Here is a 24226-nt window from a genome sequence, read left to right on the forward strand (position 1 = left end):
GTATGATTCTGAGCCTTGTCAATGCTACCTGATGTCCGCAGACTACTATGCTATCCGCTGACCACATATTTCTATTTTGGGGAGGAGAGAGTATAATATAAGGGACCTGTAGCAGATTTGTGCTGCTTCTGACTAGATTGGCTGCCAAAAGCGCCTGCTCGTGCAGTGTGGCTTGATGCCTTCCCCTGCTTCCTGCCCACCTCACAGGGTGCTTTCCTCTAAACCGGCTTGTGTTGCGCTGCATTGTGCTGCTCCACTCCACTGGCGGTCGCAGAAGCCTGGTGGTTTTGTGTGCGTAACGGTGGCTGCTGCATTGCCCTGTTAACCCCCTGTGCTGAAATGGGTGTGCAAATCTTCATGCTTTCGGTATTTGACTAAGTGCCGACATGTAAGACACTGAGCGGCAGGTACGTCTTGTTGGCGCTGAGCAGCGTGCATTGTTCTGTGCTACTTGGGGTCTTCTGTGTCTCTGGTGTTTCTGGCCATAGCAGCCTGTTGGCAAGTCGCTAATGCTTGTACTCAGCCCTTTGGTTCTATAGCAGCCGGAAACCTGTTTTTCTTTTTGCACCATAGATTTTAGAACGCTTGCAGACCACTAGCATAGTCTTTGGCCATGGTCAGTGGGCATTGCCTTTGGCCGTGCCCACTGTCCATTTTAAAACGCTACCAGACCACTAGCCATGGCCTTCAGATTGCCTGTTTTGAGAATTCACAATGTTTTTACGCAATGTGCAGTGATATCAAATTATTTGCCATAGAGCACACACTTTGGTTAAGCAACGTTGTCCAAGTGGTACACCCCATTCCGCCGCAGTGCCCATTTCGGGGTGCCTTTTTTGCGCGAAAGCCAATCCAGCTGCGTTATTTTGGCACGAGGGATGTTTGTACGTGGCTGACATTGCAGCCACGTCTAAATGCCCTCATGCTGAATAAGATCACAGGACTGCACTGCAACAAACCTCACCACCTCCCTCTTGCGTTGCTTTTCTTTTAATAAATTAAATCAGTTAAATAAAAAAATAAACATACAGCCTTGAACGCTGGTCTAGAAGAGTTCAAGGTCCAACATTTAACAACTAGGTCACAATGGCTTGCTGCTTCGTAGGGCATACATTTCATACTTAGCCTATAATTTAATATTTTCAATGATAAAAGGCTAGGTATGACACTTGTGAAAACCAAACAATAACTTCATTGGAGCATAATGGTTAAGTGCCTTGCCTTGAACTCCTTAAGGCCAGTGTTTTCTGATAGCAGTATTCAGCATAAGCGTGATTTTTTAAAATTTCATTTTTTCTGTTTTATAAAAATGTGTTATGAGATATAAAACTAAGAAAAAACATTTAATGGCCTTAGTGGGCTGTATCCTTCCTCGGTTTGAAGCTAAGCAGGGTTTGTCCCAGTTACTGCAGGAATGGGAAACCCACTGTTGTTGGAAAAATACTTGTTTTTGTATTTTTTATTATTGACTGGGAGACTACAAATACCAGAATGAAATTCAGCCAAAGACAAAGAATTGTTTCTGAGTGCAAAACCTTCAAAGACTGACAGTAGCATGATTTAAAAAAAGTGAATAATTCAGATGCCCATTTGGTCACCCATTCATGCAGTAACCGGGGCTGACCCTGTTTAGCTTCAAAGCAAGAAGATGGCTGGCCCATTCCTTTAAGTGGTCTTGAAGTTTGGCTCGTTTTCTTGGCAGCATGGCCTGAGAAGGCTGTCCCCTTCCTCACTTTGAAGCTAAGCAGAGACTGTCCTGGTTACTGCATGAATAGAGACATGGATTGCAATTGAGTCACTGACTGAAAGCCATGGCCAGTGATTTTTCACCCCCGACGTCACTATAGTTATAAAAACATCTTTAAAAAGAAAATAATAATGTAACCGCATGTGCCAACCTACACATACCCTCATTTATCTGTAGTCCTATGTAATCTAACCTTGGATATAACCGTGAATATCACAGATGGAAAAAATAATGCTTCCCAGGCCATCACCAAGTGCCCCCCTCATCTGTGTCAGCTCCCCTACTCCCAAGACGGCCTCTTCACCTCCCCTGCCCTCTCCCTTTCACCCCAGAGCACATGCTGCTTCTGTGACGCAGTTTGGTTTCAGATGCCGTCTATTCCAGGCTACAGAAAGCTTTGTGTTGCAAATTTGGTCCATGGACCCCCTCCAAATCCCAAATTTCACTCAAGTGCTTTCTAGCCACCTCTACCCTGATGACATTTGTATGTTTTTTGACCTGCAAATAGCTTTTTACAGCATTTCATTTTCCAATAACCTCAGCTATAGCCGTGAATATCTCTCACATCGAGAGAAAAACAAGATGGCGGTCGTTTAATTTCTGAAAAACATGATCCGGCAATGCACCATGGGAGATATAACTATAATTTTTGTGGAAAAGGGCACCCCCTTCTCCATCAAATTTTTAAATCACTACGGCACGGATTAACTCAAAACCACAAATGGATCGCGAGTCAACTCTTCATGCCCAAGTTGTTTCTGACCTAGTCTAAATCCGTCCAGCGGTTTAGGCTGCACGGTTTGGCAAAAATGTACTTTTTTTGTCTATGGGAAAATGAATGGGAAGTAGGCCGCACTTTTGGAGAAAACATTTATTTTTGATGCTTTACTTTTATTTTTTTATGAATCTTTATGGAAGTTAGCAGTCGGGGGGGGGGGAAAGAGGGGCACACACCTTTAATCACTATCGAAATTTTGTCCAAATCCTCTACTCGAATCAAAAGTTATTAACAATAGAATTTTGAGGGGTTGCTATATGTCTCTGACTCACCTTAACTATAGGGCGGCAACCTATAGTTTAAGTTAATTACAAGGGTCTGCGGTAGCGACCTTGTAGTTATGGTTAAGTTGCTCAATCCATAGAAAGAGCAGTTTTGGGCAGCTATATTACATGGTCTGTGGTAACGATTCTGTAGTTATGGTTAAGTTGCTGTGGTAGCGACCCTGTAGTTATGGTTAAGTTGCTCAACTCATAGGAAGATCAGTTCTTGGGAGGCTTATATTTTTGGTGCCGTTTGAGGAATCCTCACAAAGCTGTGCAAAAAAAGTATACAGCGAACTCTAAATTATACTGCAAGGTTTTGTGCAATTTTGTCAAGGGGGAACACATTTGCCCATTAATAGGGGGGGATTTGCACCAAACCTGCGCGAGAAGTCGCAGTCTGGTCCCGCAAGCATGCTTTTGCAAATGTGGTGAGCCACTCAGGGAGCTGCATAACATTTGCAGACATCATATGCGCCTGCTGATTGGTTACTTAAGAACGTGAGGTGCGTCAAAACGTTTGAAACAGATGCCATGTTGGATTCACGAACTGCGTCCGTAGTGCAGGGACAGTGCGGTAAACACATACCAACAATCAACAATCTCTGCGGGGGTGATGGGTGATGAGGATGGGATATGTTCAGAAAACACCAAAAATTGGGTATTTTTTCTTCTCTGATGTCCGGGAACATCTCAGAAGTTTGGGGACATTACTTTGATGTTCGCGAACTTGACAAATGTTCAAGGACATCAATGCATATTTCTTCATTGCAGGGTCTGTGGAGAGCAGTTCTGGGTGTTAGTTTTAGCAGTGCATGGCGGTGTCGCGGATTATGATTTCTTTGGTTTTCCAATTTAACCTTGCAACCATAATGTCCCCTTAACAAAGATTTATTTAATGAATTTCATAGCTTTTTATTAATGCAACTTAAACATAACGTCCCTTTAACAAATCTTTGTCAGTGCATTTGATAGGTTTTAATTAGTGCAACTTAACAACAACCTCCCTTTAACAATGTTTTTCACTGAATATATATGTATTTATATACACACAAACACGCTTATGAATACATTTAGTATATATACAAATGACATACGCATTATAATATGTAGAACCACTAAACATTTTACAATATATAGTGAACATTATAAACTATGTCCATAGAATATGATTTTGTTTGAATTTTCAAAGTGATTTTGTAATATTACTTGAATTTGATGTCAATATGCTTTTACAAATTATTTATATATATTAGTAAAAAGAGCATAAATACTCCTACAATGTTTTAAATAATTGGTTTTATATTTCTACGCATTATGTTTTTAGAAATTTTAAAGAGATTACACTTGATACAGTTTGATGTCACTTTTTTTACAAATTATTTGTATATTTTTTAAAAAAATTAGCATAAAGGCTCCTAAATATTGTTAAACATATTATGATTTGTTAAATATTGTGGTTAAAGTTAATATACTTTCTGTAATTACACATCATTTTTTAAAAAAGTTTACACGTTTCTAAATCATAATTTTACACATTATAATACATCTTGTTGCATTTTTGCTGAGCTTGTTCGTGAGCATGGTCACTTTTTTCATTATTCATCATAAATAATGTAATTGTTTTAAATAGTTTCAATGAAATATTTCTACAAGTTTATATGAATTCATAAAACCTACAAAATAATCACTGTAGACCATTAACGCATACCAATACATTTAAGTCATAAGAACATACAAGTCATTCAAATAAGAACAACCATTAAAATATATAATATGTTTAACTCAATTTGGCCAACCTGGACTCTCTAGGACCTAATTTACTAACTACGTTTTTCATGCACATAAGTTACGTAAAAAGTGATTTAGCTGTACGTGTAGTGTAAGTTATGTCAAAAAAGGCACCATTAAAACAAGTCAGACCTACCAAAGTAGAGAAACGTACACCTTGCACACATTCTGACGTAGGCTACACCTGATGCACTAAGAAAAAGGACCAAAGACACAAAATAGCTGATACAAATTCCCTCGGCGGAACACATGCCAGAGCAAGTGAATGAGGAAAACAAACATACACCCAAACACAGCAAACTTTTTCACTTTGCACCGCTATACATCCCTGCCATCACTGTGCATACCCACAAACATACATGCATCAATCACATCACTTACACCATCAACTTCATGTTTATTGTAGAGGAGCAGCTAATTGCCTCTACAGGAAGTCCCACCCCTGACCAGCCGTATGTTGGAAGCCCGAGATTGTGCCATGCTTGACGCCAGCAGTTGCGACTATTCCACTACGAATATTCGAGAAAAGGTGTCCATTGAGAAAACCCTATCAAATGTATCCCTGAAGAAATGATAATCTAAGCACCCTGAAGGAATATGAAAATGAGAAAAAGAAGAGCTGGTGACGTCACGAAAGACGAGCTTGACGCACAGAGAAGACTGGCTGAAGAAGAGAATGTATGGACCTTATAGAAACTGATGATGAAGTTGAGAATCGAGTAAACTTTCATATGCGAAAAGAAGATTGTACGTGTGAAGAACACTGCAGAAAATAAAAACCGTTCAATAAATGTACAGATGCTGCAACGCAAGTAGATCAAGTAATTTTAGAAGCTGTATATAGTAGTAACTGGACTGCAGGCTGAGCCGCCATTATACAAAAACTGGACATTGGTGTCACATAAGCTCAAACCCATGGAGAAGAGCCGAGAGCTATGTCGCAGCATAGAATTAGCCGAGATCGTGGATGAGTCTGGAAGGGCTGCCTGGCCTGTTGTCAAGGCTGAAGCAGCCAAGACCGTTATCTATTCTTGAAGGCAGTAACCGTGAGATTATGAATCATCTCTTCTTAAGGTGCAAAGAAAGAATAGCATGCATCCCAAGTTTTATTCATTTAAGACATTTAAATGCTGTAAAATGGACCAAATCGTAGTCTCCTGTCACGTGAGATAAGGATGAAAATAGAGTTCAGGCATGGAGGACCAGAACAGCAATAGTGTGAGCTCGCACTCCCTTATATTCCCAGAGACAAGGAAACTTTGCAAGGCCAAGCTCAAAGGCAGAAGGTATGGGTGAAGCAAGATGATGGGCTAATTGTGTGGGGAGGTAAAGTCAAGTCCACCTCCTGGCACCTGGGGTTGAGTTTATGTGCTGCTAAGTGAGCTAAATGTTCCAGAAGGGCACGAGCATGGCAACCAAATATAGAGCGCCATATAATGAAGGGCCTCATAGTTTGAAAGCCAATGATATATCGTGTACTTAATAAATGTTGAAAATGACTTGCAATAGGGGTGGGCATGAGTTGTCCACCTGACAGTAGAAATCCAATCACAACCCAACCCCTTATAGAAAGTATACTTAGATGTTCCCCTTGATCCTATCACAACCGCTCATAGGTTTCTCTTAACTCCAAGAGCTAGTGAGACGCCGGTAGATGTCTGTTGTAAATCCCTGTTTTAGACAATTGATATTAAAACAGAAACCTTTGCCATCTTCCTGAGTTAGTACGATTATTTGGTGTAAAAGTTACTCTGCTTCCCATCCAGTGCATGACACACTATCCAAAGGGCCTTACAGTCACGTGGTAGCAGTGTCGTATGGTTTAAAAGATCCAAACTAGTTCAGCTCCAGAATTTTGGACGATCGGACATCCTCTGCCATTAAGACGGAAGATTGCGGGGTTTCCTGGGGAGAGCGGCTAAATAGAAATATTGCAAGAAGAACCGAGATCGTGGGCAGGTCCCCCTTTGATGAAATCCCTACCTGGTTTCCACAGGCGCTCTGCAGATGGAAGGCGAGGTGGTTGGATTGAAGGAGGAGAAATACCGAAGGCCTCGATTCCACTAACGAACGGTGAGTGGACTAAGCGGAATGGCAAACTAAGGGGATTGGGTTGTGATAATTTTTGAAGTGACAGGAAATATTGTGTGAAGAGAGAGATAGCGCCTAGAAAGAGTCCTGACTCAAGGGAGTCTCGGAAGAAAACGTCTCACACTCCAACGGGAGTAAAATAGGTAACATGCAAACAGGTTCTCATAAGGTGACGTTTTAAACCCTGTGACAGGGTATATAAAAATAGAGACGAGAGGAAAAATGGTGATCACAATGTTTATTAATATGTAGAATTGACTAGTCTGTCTATATATTTATTGTGTATTGAATAAGAGCAGCAAAGAGCGATAAAAATAGTCAAGTAATTGAGAAAAAAAGGTAGAAGAGCTATAGTAACTAACTAGTGAAGTGGTTGGTACCAATCCAAAGGTAGACATAGTTGATTGAGAAATTAAAGGCTTGAGCGGCGATTGATGGTACACGTTCATATTTGTTGTTTTAAATTAGCAATTTAAGTAAAAGTTTAAAAGTGGTTTCATAAGTCTGGTAAGTATTTACAGTCAATTGAGACTTGTCATAATGGGAGATACTCCTCTGATGCATTTATGGAAGACAATACCAAAGCACATGCCCAAGCTAAAACAGTATAGTGCGGAATGGGTGAAAGGCACGGCAGATAAAATGTTCATGCTGTGGCCACAAGGGGGATCACTGACAAAAGCGGTATTACAACACATGACCACATACTTTCATGATGCGTACACACTGAAGAAATTAGAGAAAAGACTGGCTATACTAGAGCTCTGGAAAATGTATCAGGAAGAGAGGGAAGATCCGCCACCTGAGGAGTGGATGCTTAGCCAGTGTGAGGAGGAAGGTGTACCTCACCTGAAGTGAAAGGCGCTAGTGCGGAAGAAGTAGGACTGTATCCTTTAAAGGAACTGAACGCGGCGACGGGGTATAGTAATCAATAAACAAACCACCCGCTTATAGCAGTGACGATAGTCCAGAGGAGAATAAGAGAAAAGAGGAGATCTTTAAGATCATACAAGACAAAAGTGAGCGATCGAATGTATCAACAGAAATAGAAAGGGAGATTAAAAGATGGAAAGGGGAGAAGGATAAAGCTGATGAGGTAAAGCTTGTGCAGAACGAATGGGTGGGATGACAGATATTATTTAAGCTAGATGAAAAAGCATCGAGGAAGTTAGGCAAAGAGAAAATAAGAAGGAACAGGATAGAAAAGACAGGGAATGAGAAAAGAGGCTGAAGGAAGACGGGCATAAAGGAAAGAGCAAGGAGTGACAAAAACAGATGTATCAAGAAGAGCAAGAGAAAAAAGAGGAGCAGGCCGAAGAGCAAAGAAAGTATGACAATAGGCAGAGAGCAATAGAAGATAGGGATAAACAAGAAAGGAAGAGAGAGGAGGAGGAAGCACAGAAATTAAGAGACAAAAGGATACAGAGACGAAGGGAAGAAGAGGAAAGAAGGGAAGGAATGAGGAGAGAAGAACGAAGACAAGAGGAGAAGAGAATTAGAAGGGAGGCAAGAAAGCAAAGAGAACTAGAAGAAGAGTTAGAACGAATGAGGAGACAGCAGGATGTTGAAATTAGCCATATTCGCAAGGAACCATTAAGGCCAAGCCCAGCAATACGATGGGACAGAATAGAAGAGTTCCTTCCGATAAAGGAAACAACGTCAGGGGCATCTAGAATAGTATTGGAATAAGAAAACATTTATGTGGGAAGTATCGGAGACAGAATCGATAAGGCCTATCACAAATTAAAGGAAGGTAGCAAATATGGAAGTTGAGGGAAGGGGGTTCCATCCCTAGCATTTCTATCACGAAGTGAAGAAGAAAATCTGTTCAGTCTTAAGCATAGAGCCTTGTCCTTGAGCAGACTTAGCCTAGATAAGGGTGCAGGGGATGAAAGTCATACTAGTTGGGGACTAGACATGTCAGATGAGGAAAGAGGATCCTTCCTTGGCGAAGAGGGAGGGAGCGTGTGCGTCCCCGAAGGAAGTCTGCAGATAGACAAGGAAGTGAAATGGTCTGATCTGGAATGACCTAAGCACAGAACGCCAGATCCCATAGCATATCCAGAGCGTCCCAGAGGACGATCGTATAGTGAGAAAGGAGAATCACCGCCATATGTTAGCAGATGAAGATCGCTGCCATCAAGGAGGCAGACAGGGACGATGGTCCCTGCCATGGATAGGCTGACGATGGGAGCCGACTGCGGTTAGGGTTTACGCAGTTTTCCTTATTGGAAAAAGGGGGAGCAAGACCACAGTATATTCCATGGCCGAAGATGAACAAGGATAATTTAAGGTGCAAGCTCCCAAGCTTGACTTCGGGCTCTGGGAAATGGATATACGAGTTAGAATAAATGACAGGAGGAAACACATTGGCCATCGGGGACATAAAGGGTCTCCTGGCAGCTATTCTTGGGGAGAGAGCAGAAGACATATGGAGAAGAGCAGGCTATGCAAGCGTGACAGCACAAAACACAGCACACGACGGAGCGCTGTTTAATAATTGCAGGGCAGATGTTTGGAGGGCACTCATGGTACAGTATCCTGACACATAAGATATGGGTGCAATTATGACACGTAAAATGAAGGAAGATCGAGACCCTTTTGTTTACATTCAGGATATTCAAGAGCAATGGGAACCTGAAACACAGGAGCCATGGAAAAAACAGTGGCATTATTTTACCGCATTTTATGTCAGGGGTTACCTGAGCCAGTGCAGAGACATATGAAGAAACAAGTGGGAATGGAAGCATGTTACGCTCACCTGATATCCCCGGGGGTGTCTGGAAGGCTCTGAGATCTGGAACCCTGGATGCGTAGTTGCCCAGTGCTGAATAATGAATCTGCAATTACAGAAAGGAGGATTTGTGATAACTGTCTCTAATGGGTGAATCTCCCACCTCCCTCTGACCAATTCCCTTCCCACTGGGTTCTTTTCTCACCTTAATTATTTGTAGGGTGAGCTATCCACCCTGCGTTTCTTGTGCAGGGGCGTTTGACGTTTGTTGGCAAGCTGCCCGAGTTGCTTCACTGGTGCAGTACACCTTCCTTAGGCCCAGGCCTGCTGTGGCCCCAAATCTGCTTGTAGGCAGGTAGGTTTGTTAATTGTAAGTCTGTGTTCTGTTTATGGTGGGAATTCGTTAATGTCTTTATCTCCTTCTTTTCAGGTGCGAAGGTCTTGATGCTGGTGTGCCGGATGGAGAGGCACGTTTCTAGGTAAGAGAAAGCGTGAAGCGCAGCGCCTTTATTGTCTTTTAAAGCTAACATGTGTTTCCTTCTTCTTCTCCTCACAGGCCGCTGTGGTGCTGCGAGTGGATGAGAGCGCGATAAAAAACAGGCCCCCGGAATGCGTTAAGGTAAGTACAGCGCTTTGCGGTTGTTTAATATTGAAAGCGAACCTGAATATGTCTCTTTTCCTTTCCAGATGTTGCTGTGGTGCTCCAGATGGAAGCGTGGCATAGCGCGATGGAATTCAGGTAAGACTGATGGAATTCGATGTTTTGGAAGTATGCGTTCTAATATTGTTTTTTCCTTTCTCGTTATTACATGTCGTAATGTTCGAACAGCAGCTGTGGTAGTGGTTCACCGGAAGTCCTTAAACTAGTACTCACAGGTGAGTGATGTTTCTTCTCTCGGTTTCCACAGATTGCAGCCCAGTTGAGATGCTGAGTGCTGGATGGCGTTTTCTCAGGTAAGACAGAATAATCTTGTTCTTGTTCTTGCAGGATTACAGGAAGATGCTGAAGACCAGGAACTGGACACGGGGAGCGTCACGCTGCTGGTTGCAGAATAACACGAAGCGTGTTCTGCAGTCAGGGTGTGGTTTATATAGCCTAGGTAAAGTAGTACCAGGGAAAGTAGTTCCATGCCTGCCACACCCATAACACTAGACCGCATGTCTTGGTTCTTAGAACTAGACTGTGTGGGTGCTTCCATGTTGGATTTAAAGGCCCATGTACATAAATGGGACCTAGTTTGAACAACCCTTCCTTCCTACATATGAGCCTGGTGCCAAAGGCGCCAGGACTGGCTCCAGGAGCCCTTTTGCAGTGGTTTTAAGGCCCTGAGGGTTCTGGTGGGAGCCTGCTTGTGGCACAACTTGTGCCCCCTCACAGTGGTCATGACAAAGCAAAACTGTGGGCTGAGTTAAACTGAGGGTAGTGCATCGCTGTCGGTTGTTGCAAGAGAAAAATATGAAGAAAGATGAGAAAAGGAAAATTGAGGAAGCCAAGTTAGTTCAGAAAAAATTGTCAACGTTTGCCATCGAAGGGGCAATATTGACAAGCGGAGAAGAACTGGAAATGAGGGGAAGCAGGGGGTAAATCGCAGGCAAATAATCAGTGCCCGATGGACCAAGGTGGTTATGGGTTTGTACTACGAGGCAGAGGTATGGGCTACAGAGGAAGAGGTGGATTCCAAAATAATCAAGGTGGGTTTCAGAATGGGCAGAATGAGAATCAGAACACAGAGGGATGGTATAACCAAGGGGGACTAGTTAGGCTGGCTCTCCCTGTATGTTGGCCTTGTGGGATGAAAGGGTACATTGCACACGTATGTGGGAGCCAAGGGAATGTACAGAAAGGCCAATTTTCATGAGGGGGGCAGCTTATCATCCATTATATAGTACACAGACAAGAGAAGGGTTTGCCCAAGATCAGACAGTATATCAGACACAAGCGCCGTTAGTACAGCAGGTACAGCAACCAGAGCAAGTTCAAATGAATCCACCGCAAGGACAGTCACAACAATCCCCCATGCAGACCCAGCAGTATGCAACCACAGGACAAGCACTGACACCCAGAATGGAGATGTCACTGTGGTGAGAGGGAATCCTTTCACATGGACAGGGATGGGTATGTACCCACAATAGGACAGCTCACAGGGTGACTTGATGTGTTCAGTACTAGCAGTGTCACCAGACCCCGAAGAGGAACCAAGGGTTGATGTGACGATAGGAAGCAAATCCTTTTCTTTTTTAGTAGATACTGGGGCTACTCGCTCATGTATACGAGAGGGAAAATATCCAACGTTGGGAATTTCCATGAATGCCCAAGGTTTCTCTGGAGCTACAAGTCGAGTTCCTTTTACTGATGAATTACCAGTCTCTCTAGGAGAGTGTGACATGTCTGTTCCTTTGTTGTATTCACGACAGACACCAGTTAACATTTTGGGAAGAGATATGATGATAAAGCTAAATATTGGGATTTCGTTTACTGATCAAGGGATAGTGTGTTCCACTCCAGGGACACACTATTTAAACGTGGGTGAATTTATACTAGCATTCACAGGGCAAGTGACTCTGCGACTCGTTCCAGTAGATCCAGAAGTGTTTCTATGTGGGTTGAGCATTCTGTTGACATGGCTACCTGGTACAGTGGGAAAAATTGTGAGACTACCTGATGAGTTCTTGTTTTGATCACAAAAACCTATGGATGAAGAGGGGGGACAGACAATCCCTATAGAAGTGGAAGCAGTCATAGTATGAAGGAAAATGGCGATGCTCGAAGGAATGGACGATGAGGGTAGACCGTGGAGAACAGAAATAGCTCTTGAGGAAGGGTAAAGACTACAGGCCCTTACGACGTAGGGTTTTTAAAAGGGCAAAGGGAAGTTAAACTAAAGCTGAAGCCATGAGCAATTTTACCTCATGCAAGACAGTGCCATATGTCTCGACAGGCTGATAAGGGTATATTTAAGACCATTTCAGCACTGATGAAACAAGAGATTCTGGTGCTCTCGGAATCATTGTGCAATACTACAGTCTATCCTATCAAAAAATTGAAGGGAGGGTCGTGGAGATTTATACAAGATATGAGACCAATAAACCAGATTGTAGAGGCAGAGTTTCCTCTAGTTCCTAACACAGTGACGATACTATGAGGAATCTCAGTGGAAGCTTGATATTTCATGGTGATCGATTTGAAAAATGTGTTTTTCTCGATCACGTTGCACAAAGACTCACAAGACTTGACTTCCTTAATGTTCTGCCAAACTTGACTAAAACATACTTGTTTGCCCCAGGGCTATTGTAAGTCTCCATCAAACTTTAACAGAGTCCTACAGATGGACTTAGGCAATGGGCCTCATTACGAGTCTGCCGGATCCGGACTTGATGTTTCCGGTATAACCATACCAGCACCATTTACCAGATCTGCGAATCCCAACCATGGCAACTGGAAATTCCACCACCAGAAACCGCCACCGCGGACTCAACGCATCCGAAAACTGCGTCGGCACAGAAACCCGTGGTTACCGGCAATACGTAATAGCATGCGCATTACAACTACCATGGACATGGAAACAACGCCATAAAAATGCTGGTTAATCCGTGTATACAGTGGCGGTAACGCAGGCAACGCAGACATGACGTTAAACAGTGCCTGGTGAGCTGAATCAGTCCACAGGTGCACCAAATGAGCCCAGCTGGACCCAGCAGGCCACTGGGTGCCCACAAAAGGGCCACACCCAGGCCAGCTCCAAACACAACAATGCAGGCAGCTGCAGTAGCAGCATTGGGACTGGGGCTATTGACCCTACAGGCAGCACTGCACATGGTGGCAGTAATGGTGCAGAGGAGGAGGAGGCGGAGGAGGCGCAGACGGCAATTGGCAAACCCTGCACCCATGCCTAACCCAATAGTGCAGGTGGCACGACCCCGCAGGCAGCATGCAATACCCTGCATCAGGGCCTCACCCTGGAACCTCACCCCAGGTCGGTTCCACAGATTATACCGGCTGGACCGTCCAACAATCATGTACATCACCACCATGATCGAGGACGACATCAGCAGCCGCAATGGCATTCCGACCGCAATCCCCCCCCCCCTCCTGAAGGTTGTGTCGGTACTGCATTTTCTTGGCACTGGAACGTATCAGCACACAGTTGGTGAACTGCATGGGCTCTCACAATCCTGTTTTTCAAGAATACTGGGACAGGTACTGGATGCCCTGCTGCGCCATGTGTCGGAACACATCGCCCTACCCTGTACACTTGCCCAGGTCATTGCCACCAAGTTGGCCTTCCATGCCATCGCCACCATGCCAAATTGCATTGGTGCAGTAGACTGCACCCACATAGAGCTCACAGTACAACGTGCAATGGAGATGGTGTACCGCAATAGGAAACTGTACCACTCACTGAATGTACAGATGGTATGTGACACTGCCCAAGTGATAACACATTGCAGCGCACGTTTCCTGGGGTCAACACATGACTCAATGGTCCTGCGGAATTCAACATTGCCACGGTACATGGAACGCTATGATGGACAAAGCACATGGCTATTGGATGAGTACAACTGCCAATGCACGGGCCATGTGAAAGGGGGGGTGCCCAGAGCAATGAGGTGTTTTAGTGGCCTGCCACAACTGCAAATGCATCACCCCCTGTCCCATGTAATGGACAGTCACCTCGACCCACAAGTCACAAAGCTAGACATGACAGGTGGTCACAGTGAGACAATACACACCCTGCCAAAGGGGATGTAGAACCACGACTAGTACAAGCTCATACAACTTGAGCCACTTGATTAAGCCACCCACACTATGCACCACTGCCCCCCCATGCACATGATGGCCTGGCCCATTATGATTATTGACCAATGACACATGCATGCACTGCATCTGATGAAGACATGTATACCGCTAACAATGACATGTCCCCTCCATTTACATCCCGTGTAGGTGATGCAGGATATGAACTCACGCCTGTGGCTGATGACGCCCGTACGGAGGCCAAGGAACAGGCATGAAGAGGTGTACAACAGGGCACACGTCTGCACACGTGGCATGATCGAGAGGACATTTGGCCTACTGAAGGCCAGGTTTCACTGCTTGAGCAGATCTGGAGGATCACTGCCGTACAACCCAGTGAAGACGGGCAAAAGAGTGCTTGTGTGTGCCATGCTGCACAATCTGGGCATGCGTAGGAACATACTGCTACCCCCAGACACAGAGGATGATGATGGAGTTAATGATGAAGATGGGGATGGGGGTGGGGATGGGATGGCTGCACTCCCTCGCGGGGGGGCACAAGATGGACAACATGCACGTGATACAATCATTCGCATTTAATTTTGAGAGACAGCACATGAACAGCATTGCATGTAAATGAAGATGCAGGTAAATCAATGGATTGATTGCAAATGAAATAACGGATGTCCACTCCTGAAAATATTTTCAAGGGTGATTTATTCAAAACAAAGCAGGATAGAAGGCATATTGATGGGATAGCTGTACACCCGTGCCCACCCACCACCCAAACATACCCACCCCAACCAGACCCTTAACACTACACCCATTATGGACCTCCCCCACCACCCAAACGTACCCACCCCCAACCAGGCCCCTAAACACTACACCCATTATGGACCTCCCCCACCACCCAAACGTACCCACCTCCAACCAGGCCCCTAAACACTACACCCATTATGGACCTCCCCCACCACCCAAATGTACCCACCCCCATACACCCATTGTGTCCCTGAATGTCTCCTGCACAGCCAAACACACATGGCATTATTTGTGTGTGCGCTTGTGTTCCTTGCCAGAGGGCCCTGTCAGGCGACTTGAGCGCCTCCGTGGGCTGGCAGTGGTGGAGCTTGATGGGGTGGATGGCACTAATGGTCTCAGTGTTGGCATACATCCTAGATACGTCTGCTGGGCAAGCAACATGGACTCTGCTATGGTGGATGTGTTACCGTTGCCCTCCCGGACATGGCGTGCCAAGGTCACGATGGTGGTGGCAAAATGTCCAATGGCCCTGGAGAGCCGACGCATAGATGTGGAATAACTCTCCCTCTGCAGCCTGGCCTCCTCCCGCTGCAGCCTGGCCTCCTCCAGCTGCCTTTCAACAAGCTGCGTCAGGGTGGCCTGCTGATCCTCCATCCGCTGCACGTGGGCATTCAGCTCTGCAATGGCGGGGGTTGGTTGGTGACCTCATGGGACTATGCAGTGAGGGGGGGCTGGAGGTCATGGAGGGATGACAGGTCATCCAAGTTGTGCCCCTCGCCCTGTGGCCCTACTTCAGCCTGCAGAGCTGGGGCACTGTTATCACTGCATGCAGCCTCCTCCGCAGTGCAGATGGTCTCAGGGATGGGATCTGTGGCCATGATGGGTGGGCGTGGCACTTGTGTGGCAGCAGGGGGATGGTGGCACTGGCTGGTGCATCTGTGCCAGATGCAGCTGGTGGCTTTGTTCCAGAGCAGCTTGTGTCGTCCTCCTGGGCAGGGGTGCTGCGTTGTCCACGTGCAGGTGCATGTTGCCTCACCTGTTGGGTGTTGTCGCTGTCACTTGAAATGGCTGTGGGGACACAGAGGGCATGCTGTTAGTTGTGTGCTGGTACTTGATGGGTCCATAACATGCATCAAACAGGATGATCAGTGAGCACTTGCATTTACACGCATATGACTGTTGATGCACTCAGGTGTATGTGTCCCTGCTTGTACCCAGTCACGCACTGTGAGCATGTCCAAGGGCTATGTATTGTGGGGGTGTTGCTTCTCATCTGGCTAAAGAGTGGGTCCTATGGGTCACTCCTGCTTTGACTGGGGGTGGGGAGGTTGAGTGGGTCCTATGGGTCACTCCTGGGCTCAAAAAGCACTCATGGCTTTGTAATCTGTGCACTTACCGGCATCTGCAGGTGGGCTCACTCCTGCCTCTGCATCGCCAATGCCATGTATTGCCTCAAGGTGGAGTACCCTGCTGCAGTGCTTTTCCCATGACTGCAGTTTTAGTGGTGATGCAGGCCCTCCACCTGTGCCACTGCTCTGCTGGTGGTGTGCAGCAATGAGGTTGCGCACTCTGAGTCTGAGGTCGTCCCACCTCTTGTGACAGTCCTTCAAGCTGCGTGTTGTGACACCGACTGCTGTGGACTTGCATGGAGCTTCAGCCCACACCTCCTTTCGACGTTGCTGGGTTGCACAGCGCTGGTCAGCACTGAAAAGCATTTCTGCATGCTGCACAATGTGGTCCACAAGTACTGTCAGCTCTGCGTCGCTGAAGCACTGTTTCCGCTGTCTTTGTGCTGGGACCCTGGATGCCATGGTGGTTGTTGTTTTTGCCTTCTCAGACCGGTGATCTGGCCTGTGCTGACTGTGGATGGCAGTGGATTGTGGTTTATATAATGGCCGCCTCTCTTTTGAGGGGGAATGTCCATTTCCGTGGGTGTTTACGTGGCGACGGTGACACCGTTTCCGCATAGGTGTGGTGCACGCGACCGACAGGCCGTAATCGGCCACGCATCCCGCAACCTTGCAGACGTGGAAACTGTATCACCGTCGTCACAGAATCACTGCATTCTGGACCGGCGGACTCGTAATGAGGCCCAATATTTATCTTAACAGTGCGGTGATACAATACGTAGATGACATTTACATTTGTAGAACCACAGAAGATGAGTGCAGATAAGATTCAATTCCGTTGATGACTATTCTAGCAGACAAGGGACAGAAGCTACACAAGGAGAAATTGCAATATTGTCAAGAAGAAGTCTTATATATAGGACAGTTGATTTCACATGAAGGAAAGAAGGTGACACCTGAAAGGGCTAAGGCTATTATGAAAACTGCAAAGCCAAACACAGTGAAACAGATGCAACAGTTTTTGGGGCTATGTAACTATGTTAGAGTCTGGGTGTTTGATTACAGTACATACATGGTACCTCTTTTGAAGGCTTTAAAGAAAGCACAGGTGAACAAAGTAACAATAGAATCGACGGAGTAAATGGAGGAAGGGTTTGATGAGTTGAAAAAAGCAATTCGGACAGCCCCTGTTTTAGGAATTCCTAACTATGCGGAGGAATTGGATTTAATTTCGCACACGAATGGGACAGTCATGACAGCAGTGCTTACACAGAGGACTACATTGTGGTACAACGCTCTAGCATTTTACAGTGGGATTTTAGACCCAGTTATGAAAGGACACTTTCCTTGCGAACAGTCATTGGTAGCTGTCAAGTATTGCCATGGGCTTCTCTATGACTCTCTTTGTGGAGCATCCTCTATTTGCCATTTTAGAGAAACCCAAAGGTACACTGACATCCCAAAGAGCCTCAGCCTATGAAGAAATGATTTGGAACCAAGCGTGTAAAATTGTCAGATGTAAAATAGTGAATCCTGCCACGTTTGTAGCTGAGTCTGTAGCAGAAGGTGATCAAGTGCATGACTGTGCTAATTATGTTGAGTTTTATGATGATATACCCTGTGTGAAAGAACATGCTTTGTCAGGGAGGGAAATTATCTTTATTGATGGTTCTTAGAAAATGGATCAGACTAGTGGGGAAAGGCATTCTGGCAGAACTGTAGCTAGGCATAGATTAAATGGAGAATTAGCCATTGTAGCAAGTTCCAGGCTACCGTCTCACTTTTCAGTGCAAGCAGCAGAATTGGTAGCACTTATTGTCGCACTCGCAAACCATGAAGGGCAGGATATGCCGGTGCACAGTGACTCTGCATATGTGACGTCAACTGTATACACAGGGTTAGCCCATTGGAAAAGGAGGGGCTACCTCCAACTAGACGGCACTCCAGTGCAACATGCTTCCTTATTGGACAAGTTTACGAAGGCACTACAACTCTCAGTGGTCATAACAGTCGTTAAATGCACAGCTCACACTACGCAGATCTTAATTCTTGCGGGAATGAAGTTGCAGACATAGAAGCCAAAAGGGTTGCATATTCCCCAGATATTTTGAGTTTTTTGAGTTTTGTTATCCTGAGCATTAGAGAAAAAGTTGTCACAACTGTGACAAGAAGGGTTAAATAAATTAAAGATAACTCAGCTAGTGGAGATTCAAGGAAGTGCACCGCAGTAAGAGCAGGAATTATGGAAATGAAGGGAGTGTTCTTTACACCTCAGAGAAGCATTATGGAGACAGGATAGCACTGGAAAGCCGGTGATGCCAGGAGCATTATTAAAAGTAGTGCTTGAGCAGCTGCATTACCCCACGCATGTAACTAGGGAGAGTCTTGCTCCAACAATTGCGGAAGACTGGTTGATTCCGAATTTGTTGGAACACGTTGCACTATTTATGGTGAACTGCATCGTGTGTCAAAGGTTTACTGCTGGGCATACACTGAGAACAATTGGAGGGGTAATACCTTGACCAAATGGTCCTTTTCAGCATGAACATGTTGACTATGTCAATATGCTACAGGTGTGCAATGGATATAGGTATCTATTAGTGATGGTGTGTTCCTTCTCCAGGTGGATCGAGGCAGGTCCAACCACACACCCTGATGTCACTTGCGCAGTATAGGGTTGTGATTGGGTCTCTACTGTCAGGTGGACAACTCTGCCCGCCCCTAGTGCAAGTCATTGTCAGTGTCATAGATTTCACACCATTTCAGTGGGTCTCAAACTATAGGGCTCTTAGATACATGGCCCTCTACAATTGGTTGGCATGCTTGTACCCTTCTGGAATATTGCACTCACTAGCAGCCCTCAAGCTGGTACCCCAGGTGCTGGCCATTCCTCCCCACCCAATTAGCCCATCATCCATCATCACTCAAACTGTCTGCCACAAGAATAGTCTTTGAACTTGGCCTTGTAAGTATAACTGCTCCTGGGAATGGAAGGGAGTATGAGCATGCCCTTATCTTCAAGTCTCGGCGTAGTATGCCCAAGTCTATCTCCATCTAGTCCATGTGACTAGATACCACATTTTGAGCTCCTTCTTTGCAGTTAATACTATTAAAGTGAATAAAACTTGGCACTCATTGTCTTTTTGTTTCACCTTAACAGGAGCTTGCCTCTGTTTCACATTCATTGTATCTTTCCATGATCGATAACCAGATTCTTGGCTGCCTCAACCCTTCTCGATTCTTCCTCCATCACCAGCCGTGCTTATTCTACTGCGCCTTACTTTCCGCCCTTCTGCTCATCAGATCCCAGTTTTCTCAAATACGATGTGGAATATCCAGATTCTATACACTTATCTAAATAAATTGGCGGCACAGTCTGCAGTCTATACACTACGTATAGCCAGCCTTTATGAATACTTAGTCTACTTGCATTGCTGCATCTGTACAATTATAAAACGGTTTGCATTTTCTTCCATGCTCTTTACACGTGCAATCTTCATCCCACATGTAAAAGGTCACTCGATTCTTTACTTGTCATCAGATTCTATATGGTCTCTTCATCTTCTCTCTTAACATCTCTTCTTGGCGTGTCAACTTGCTTTGTGTGATGTCACCAGTCTCCTCTTCCATCCCTCTTTACATGCTCTGGAGGTTTCTTTCCCAAGAGGCAGTCAGCTCTTCGTGGATACATACAGAATGGCTTTATCAATGGATACCTTTCCTCGAAGGCTCTTCGTGTTATGGGCATCATTACAGAGCTCATACTTGTCACCTTTTCTGGTTCCCAACATATAGGCAAGATAGGGGTGGGACTTCCGGTAGGGGCCTTTGAGTCCTCTTCTACACTCCCCCCACTGGTTGATTCATCGACTACTCCCTCATCAGTCTTCAAATCTAGACATCCGTTCTTGAAGAAGTGCTTATTCAGAGTCCATATTTTCACCACACCTTTCAATGATCCTGCTGATTTTACATGGTCATCAACACACAAGTTCATGTGGCTGCCTTGTCCACTCGGGATGCAGTAGATCCATCTTCCCACATACTTCTTGTGGTCTCTTGGATACAGGAACTTCTTTCCCTCAGATGCATGAATGCTTGCTTTTATACAGTCTCTGATTTCCTCATTAGTCAGCTCTTTGGGTCCAAATCCAGACTCAACATCAATCATGATCTTCATTCTTACTGCTTTCTTTGTTGTCTTCTTGCACTCTGTGATTATAATCCTGATCACACATAATCCAAACATGATCATCACCATGAATGCTCCAAGGAACTTCAAGATATTCACCATCCATTGTGGAACCCATGAAAAGAGCGAGGAAAACCAGCTGTCATCTGCAATATCTTCTACTTCATCTTCTATCTTGACGTACAAGTTCGTCAGCAACGTTATGGCCTCTGTCAAAGTCCCATTCTCGTCATCATGAGAAGGTGTGAATTTGCAACATGATTCCCCAATTTTGGCACAAACACCTCCATCCATGGCTGTAATCATGTCCAGAACGTATCTATTCTGGAGAGTCATCAGTCTTATGGCTCTCAGCTCTTCCTTGATAGCATTAAATCCCTTTATGGTAGTGTTGATTATCTGCAGGAGATCCCATCTGGTTATCTTAACTATTTCGCATTTGCCATCGTCTGGATCCCTGGCATGAAAATAGTCGTGAATATTGATGAAGTCGGACTGAACAACCTTTGTTCATATGGAATAGAATTAAAGACTTCTATTGATTTAGCTGAAAAGTAATTCTGCCTCTTTGTTCGATTTAGAAATTCAAGCTATCTCATCTTCCTCATATGAGCATTCGCTTTAGGAAAATCTCCAATTTTCAAGTCACTCTTTTGAATCACCAATACTGGAACATGAACGATCAATATGGAACACAGCCCTCCCCAGTCCTTGGGCAGTTTCATATAAGCTCTGGATCCACAAGCCCAGTAGTGGTCCATTATCAATACTGTCCTCCATGCCTGGTACATCAAAATTCAACCACACTGTTGATTCTCTCCAACTTTTCTTGTGCCATTGTTTCTGAAGCATAGTTCTGCACTAGCTAGAGGCACTATCTGCAATGGGCCTCCTTTATCATCAACCCATGTTAGCAACTTTACAAGCTTTGGCCAGAGAGGTTGCATCCCTCTTCCACATGATCTAAAACTGGTTTGTGGTGCCCTGTTACTGCAACTGTTCTGCATACAACTATGCATTCCTCCCATCCATCTGGAGAAAGTACTGTTCCTCTGATTTGCATCTGGCCTCTCTGTTTGCATCTTTGCATTTCTTCATCATTTTTTCCTTGACAATTGAGCTTTTTATTTATCTCCCATCTGTTTCCTGCTCCTCTCAATCCAGGCTTTTCATATCTTATCACATGATCTCTGGTGTGTGCTCTCGGTCTTGTCTTTAAATCTTGTACTTAATCTTCTTCTTCCGGAGCTGTCCATTCAGTCACTTATACCAAGGATGCTGTTCGACCCTGGAGCTGACCTCTTGTGTAGCAGAGTGCAAGGTGCATCAGGCAATGAGCTTTCTGGACGGCTACTTCTATAGCTATGAAGATCTTAGAACTCCCCAATGCATAAGGTAGGAAGGCACAAACATAGCAACCCTCCCTGGATGTCTATTCTTCCACCTCTTTCATGTGCTGATACCATATGTTGCTCCCCAAATGTGCTGTACTGTCTAGATAATTATTTAATTCAAAATCATCTTCCCTTATGCTTCTACTGTGTCTCCCTGTCATAAAGTGGGTGCCTGCAAGATACTCAAGAAATACATCAGTAAACATCCTTCCAACAGGGGGGCCATAGGAACACTTGTCAGAGATTGGGTGACTTTAAAAGTGTCACTGGTGTAGGGATAATCATAAATGGCCTCTGTCTTTCTGTAACAGACATTTCTGTAAGGGTCACTGGAGTGGGGAGAATCAAGGGGACTGCTGCCTTCTTTGGATGAATAAAGTAAACCGGGTGTACCAAAAGAATCAGGAAAACAATGATGGATGCAGTGCATACATATATTATACACCAATACCTCAATCCCCACCACTTCTCTCTACATGTCATTGAGTTTGTTCGTTTCCCGCTACTGTGTCACTATCAGGATTCCACAGTATGCCTGTGTACTACTTTTAAGGAAGGAAAAAAGCTTTCTAATCAGGCAAATCTGTTAGATGGTCAGGGAGCAGCAAGATCTGTTCAACTATTGCCCTGAGCAGCCTCCTGAGTGCAGGGCCATTCTTAAGAACTTGCAGAAACACAGCAATATAAGTACTGTGCCAAACAAGAGCAGTATAAGCTTGTACAATAAAAATGAAAACAATGAGAAGGAGTCTGTAGACATTCGCATTAGACAGGATCATTGGGGTGATCAAATAGAAACTCAGTGAGGAATGAATCAGGAAACTGCTCCCTTTTCCAGTTGTGGTACTCAAAGTCCAAATGTGGCATATTTTGCAGTACTTTAACACTTTCGAAAGTTCAGTTCAAAAGATTCACGCGGCTCAAGAACCTTTACTTTTGTACTCCTGCTAAAATATCTATAAAGAGTGTCCAAGGTGAGCCACAGTCCAAATGCACATTTGAATTTATTCAATCAGCAATCTCGGCGCCCTTCTTCCTCATCATCGATTGAGTCTACACGTGCTGAACTACTTCTTCTTGTCTTGCTTCCGAATCAGCGGTTGGAGGTGCATCGGTCTCACTGGCATACGGTTTGACGTCACCCAAGTGGATCCAGGCGCGTTGTACTTGAACTTTTACTGCTGAGGGGGTGACATTTTCAACAATAAAAGGTTGTGAAGTGGCACACTAGGATTGGGTCTCTGTAATGGAGCCTCGGTGAAGTGAACAGGAGAACTGCAGTTGGGGCTGGCTCTGACAATGCCAAGATACAGGATAAGAGGGGCAAGGAAGGGGTTAATTTCATCTGTCGGGTGGAGGGAGTAAATTGACAGTGTTATAGCCAATCACCGGCAGGGATTCCAGTGTTTTGACTTCTCTTTGTTATTCCCGGTTGCTAGGAGACGGAGGGTCAGGAGAGTGAAAACGATGGTTACGTATGGGCATACTGAAAGCCTTTGGATGAAGCGGAACTGAAACGGAAAGAAATATATATAAATATAGAAGAGAGAAAAGTTGCACCGTTGCATTGTTTCCCAAGTTATGTCCCCGTTGCCTGAAGCGGACTCCCAAAACGCCGTAAGAGAGCTTGAATCAGCGGTTTTCCCAACTGAGTGCCGGGACGTCGGCACAGGTGGAAGGATCAGGGGTCCGTCATGACCGTGTGAAGGGGGAGAGGCAGAGTTCAGCCTTTGCAGCATCTCGAGGTCGTAACAAGTCTTCCGTGTTATCTGAGAGGCGGATTGCCGACACAGAAGAGGTGAGGGGCGGAGTTTACTCAGAGTCGCCGAGTAAAAGGGAGAAAACAGCTGCGAGGAGAGGCGAGGTTCATTCGAAGCCGCAGAGCGAGAAAGAAGGCTGGAGTGAGGGGGGGAGCTCCTGCAAAGTCGATACACAGTTCTCAGCTGAGCGGGGTGATAGATGTTTCATTACTGTCGAGGTAAGAAGAATGGTTGCAACGAAGAGCGAGGATCGCTGAAACATTGACTGTATGTACGGACAGTTCAGGAAGAGGATGTACAGTCTAGTTTGCAACCGAGATTGAAAGTCAACAAATGTGTTTGAGAGAGCTAGAGAGAGAGTGCAAATCAAGGCTGATAAGGGAAGTCCAAATAATTAAAAGGACAAAGCAAGAGTGTCAATAGTCAAGTGAAGGAGCCCAGTGTGTCAAAACTAAGAATAAACTTAGGACGTACAAAAAGTAGTAAACAGCAAACTAAAGACTTATCTGTCTGAAAATAAAACTCAAGAGTTGGTTAAAGAGAACAAAGTAAATAATCCACATAAAAACAGTTACCAAAGAAAGAGTAAACAAGACTATGGAGTTGTTGTGCAACCAGAGACTGTAAGGGAAA

This window comes from Ambystoma mexicanum, chromosome 4q, assembly GCF_040938575.1.
Source record: "Ambystoma mexicanum isolate Mex_15411 chromosome 4q, UKY_AmexF1_1, whole genome shotgun sequence".
NCBI lineage: Eukaryota > Metazoa > Chordata > Amphibia > Caudata > Ambystomatidae > Ambystoma > Ambystoma mexicanum.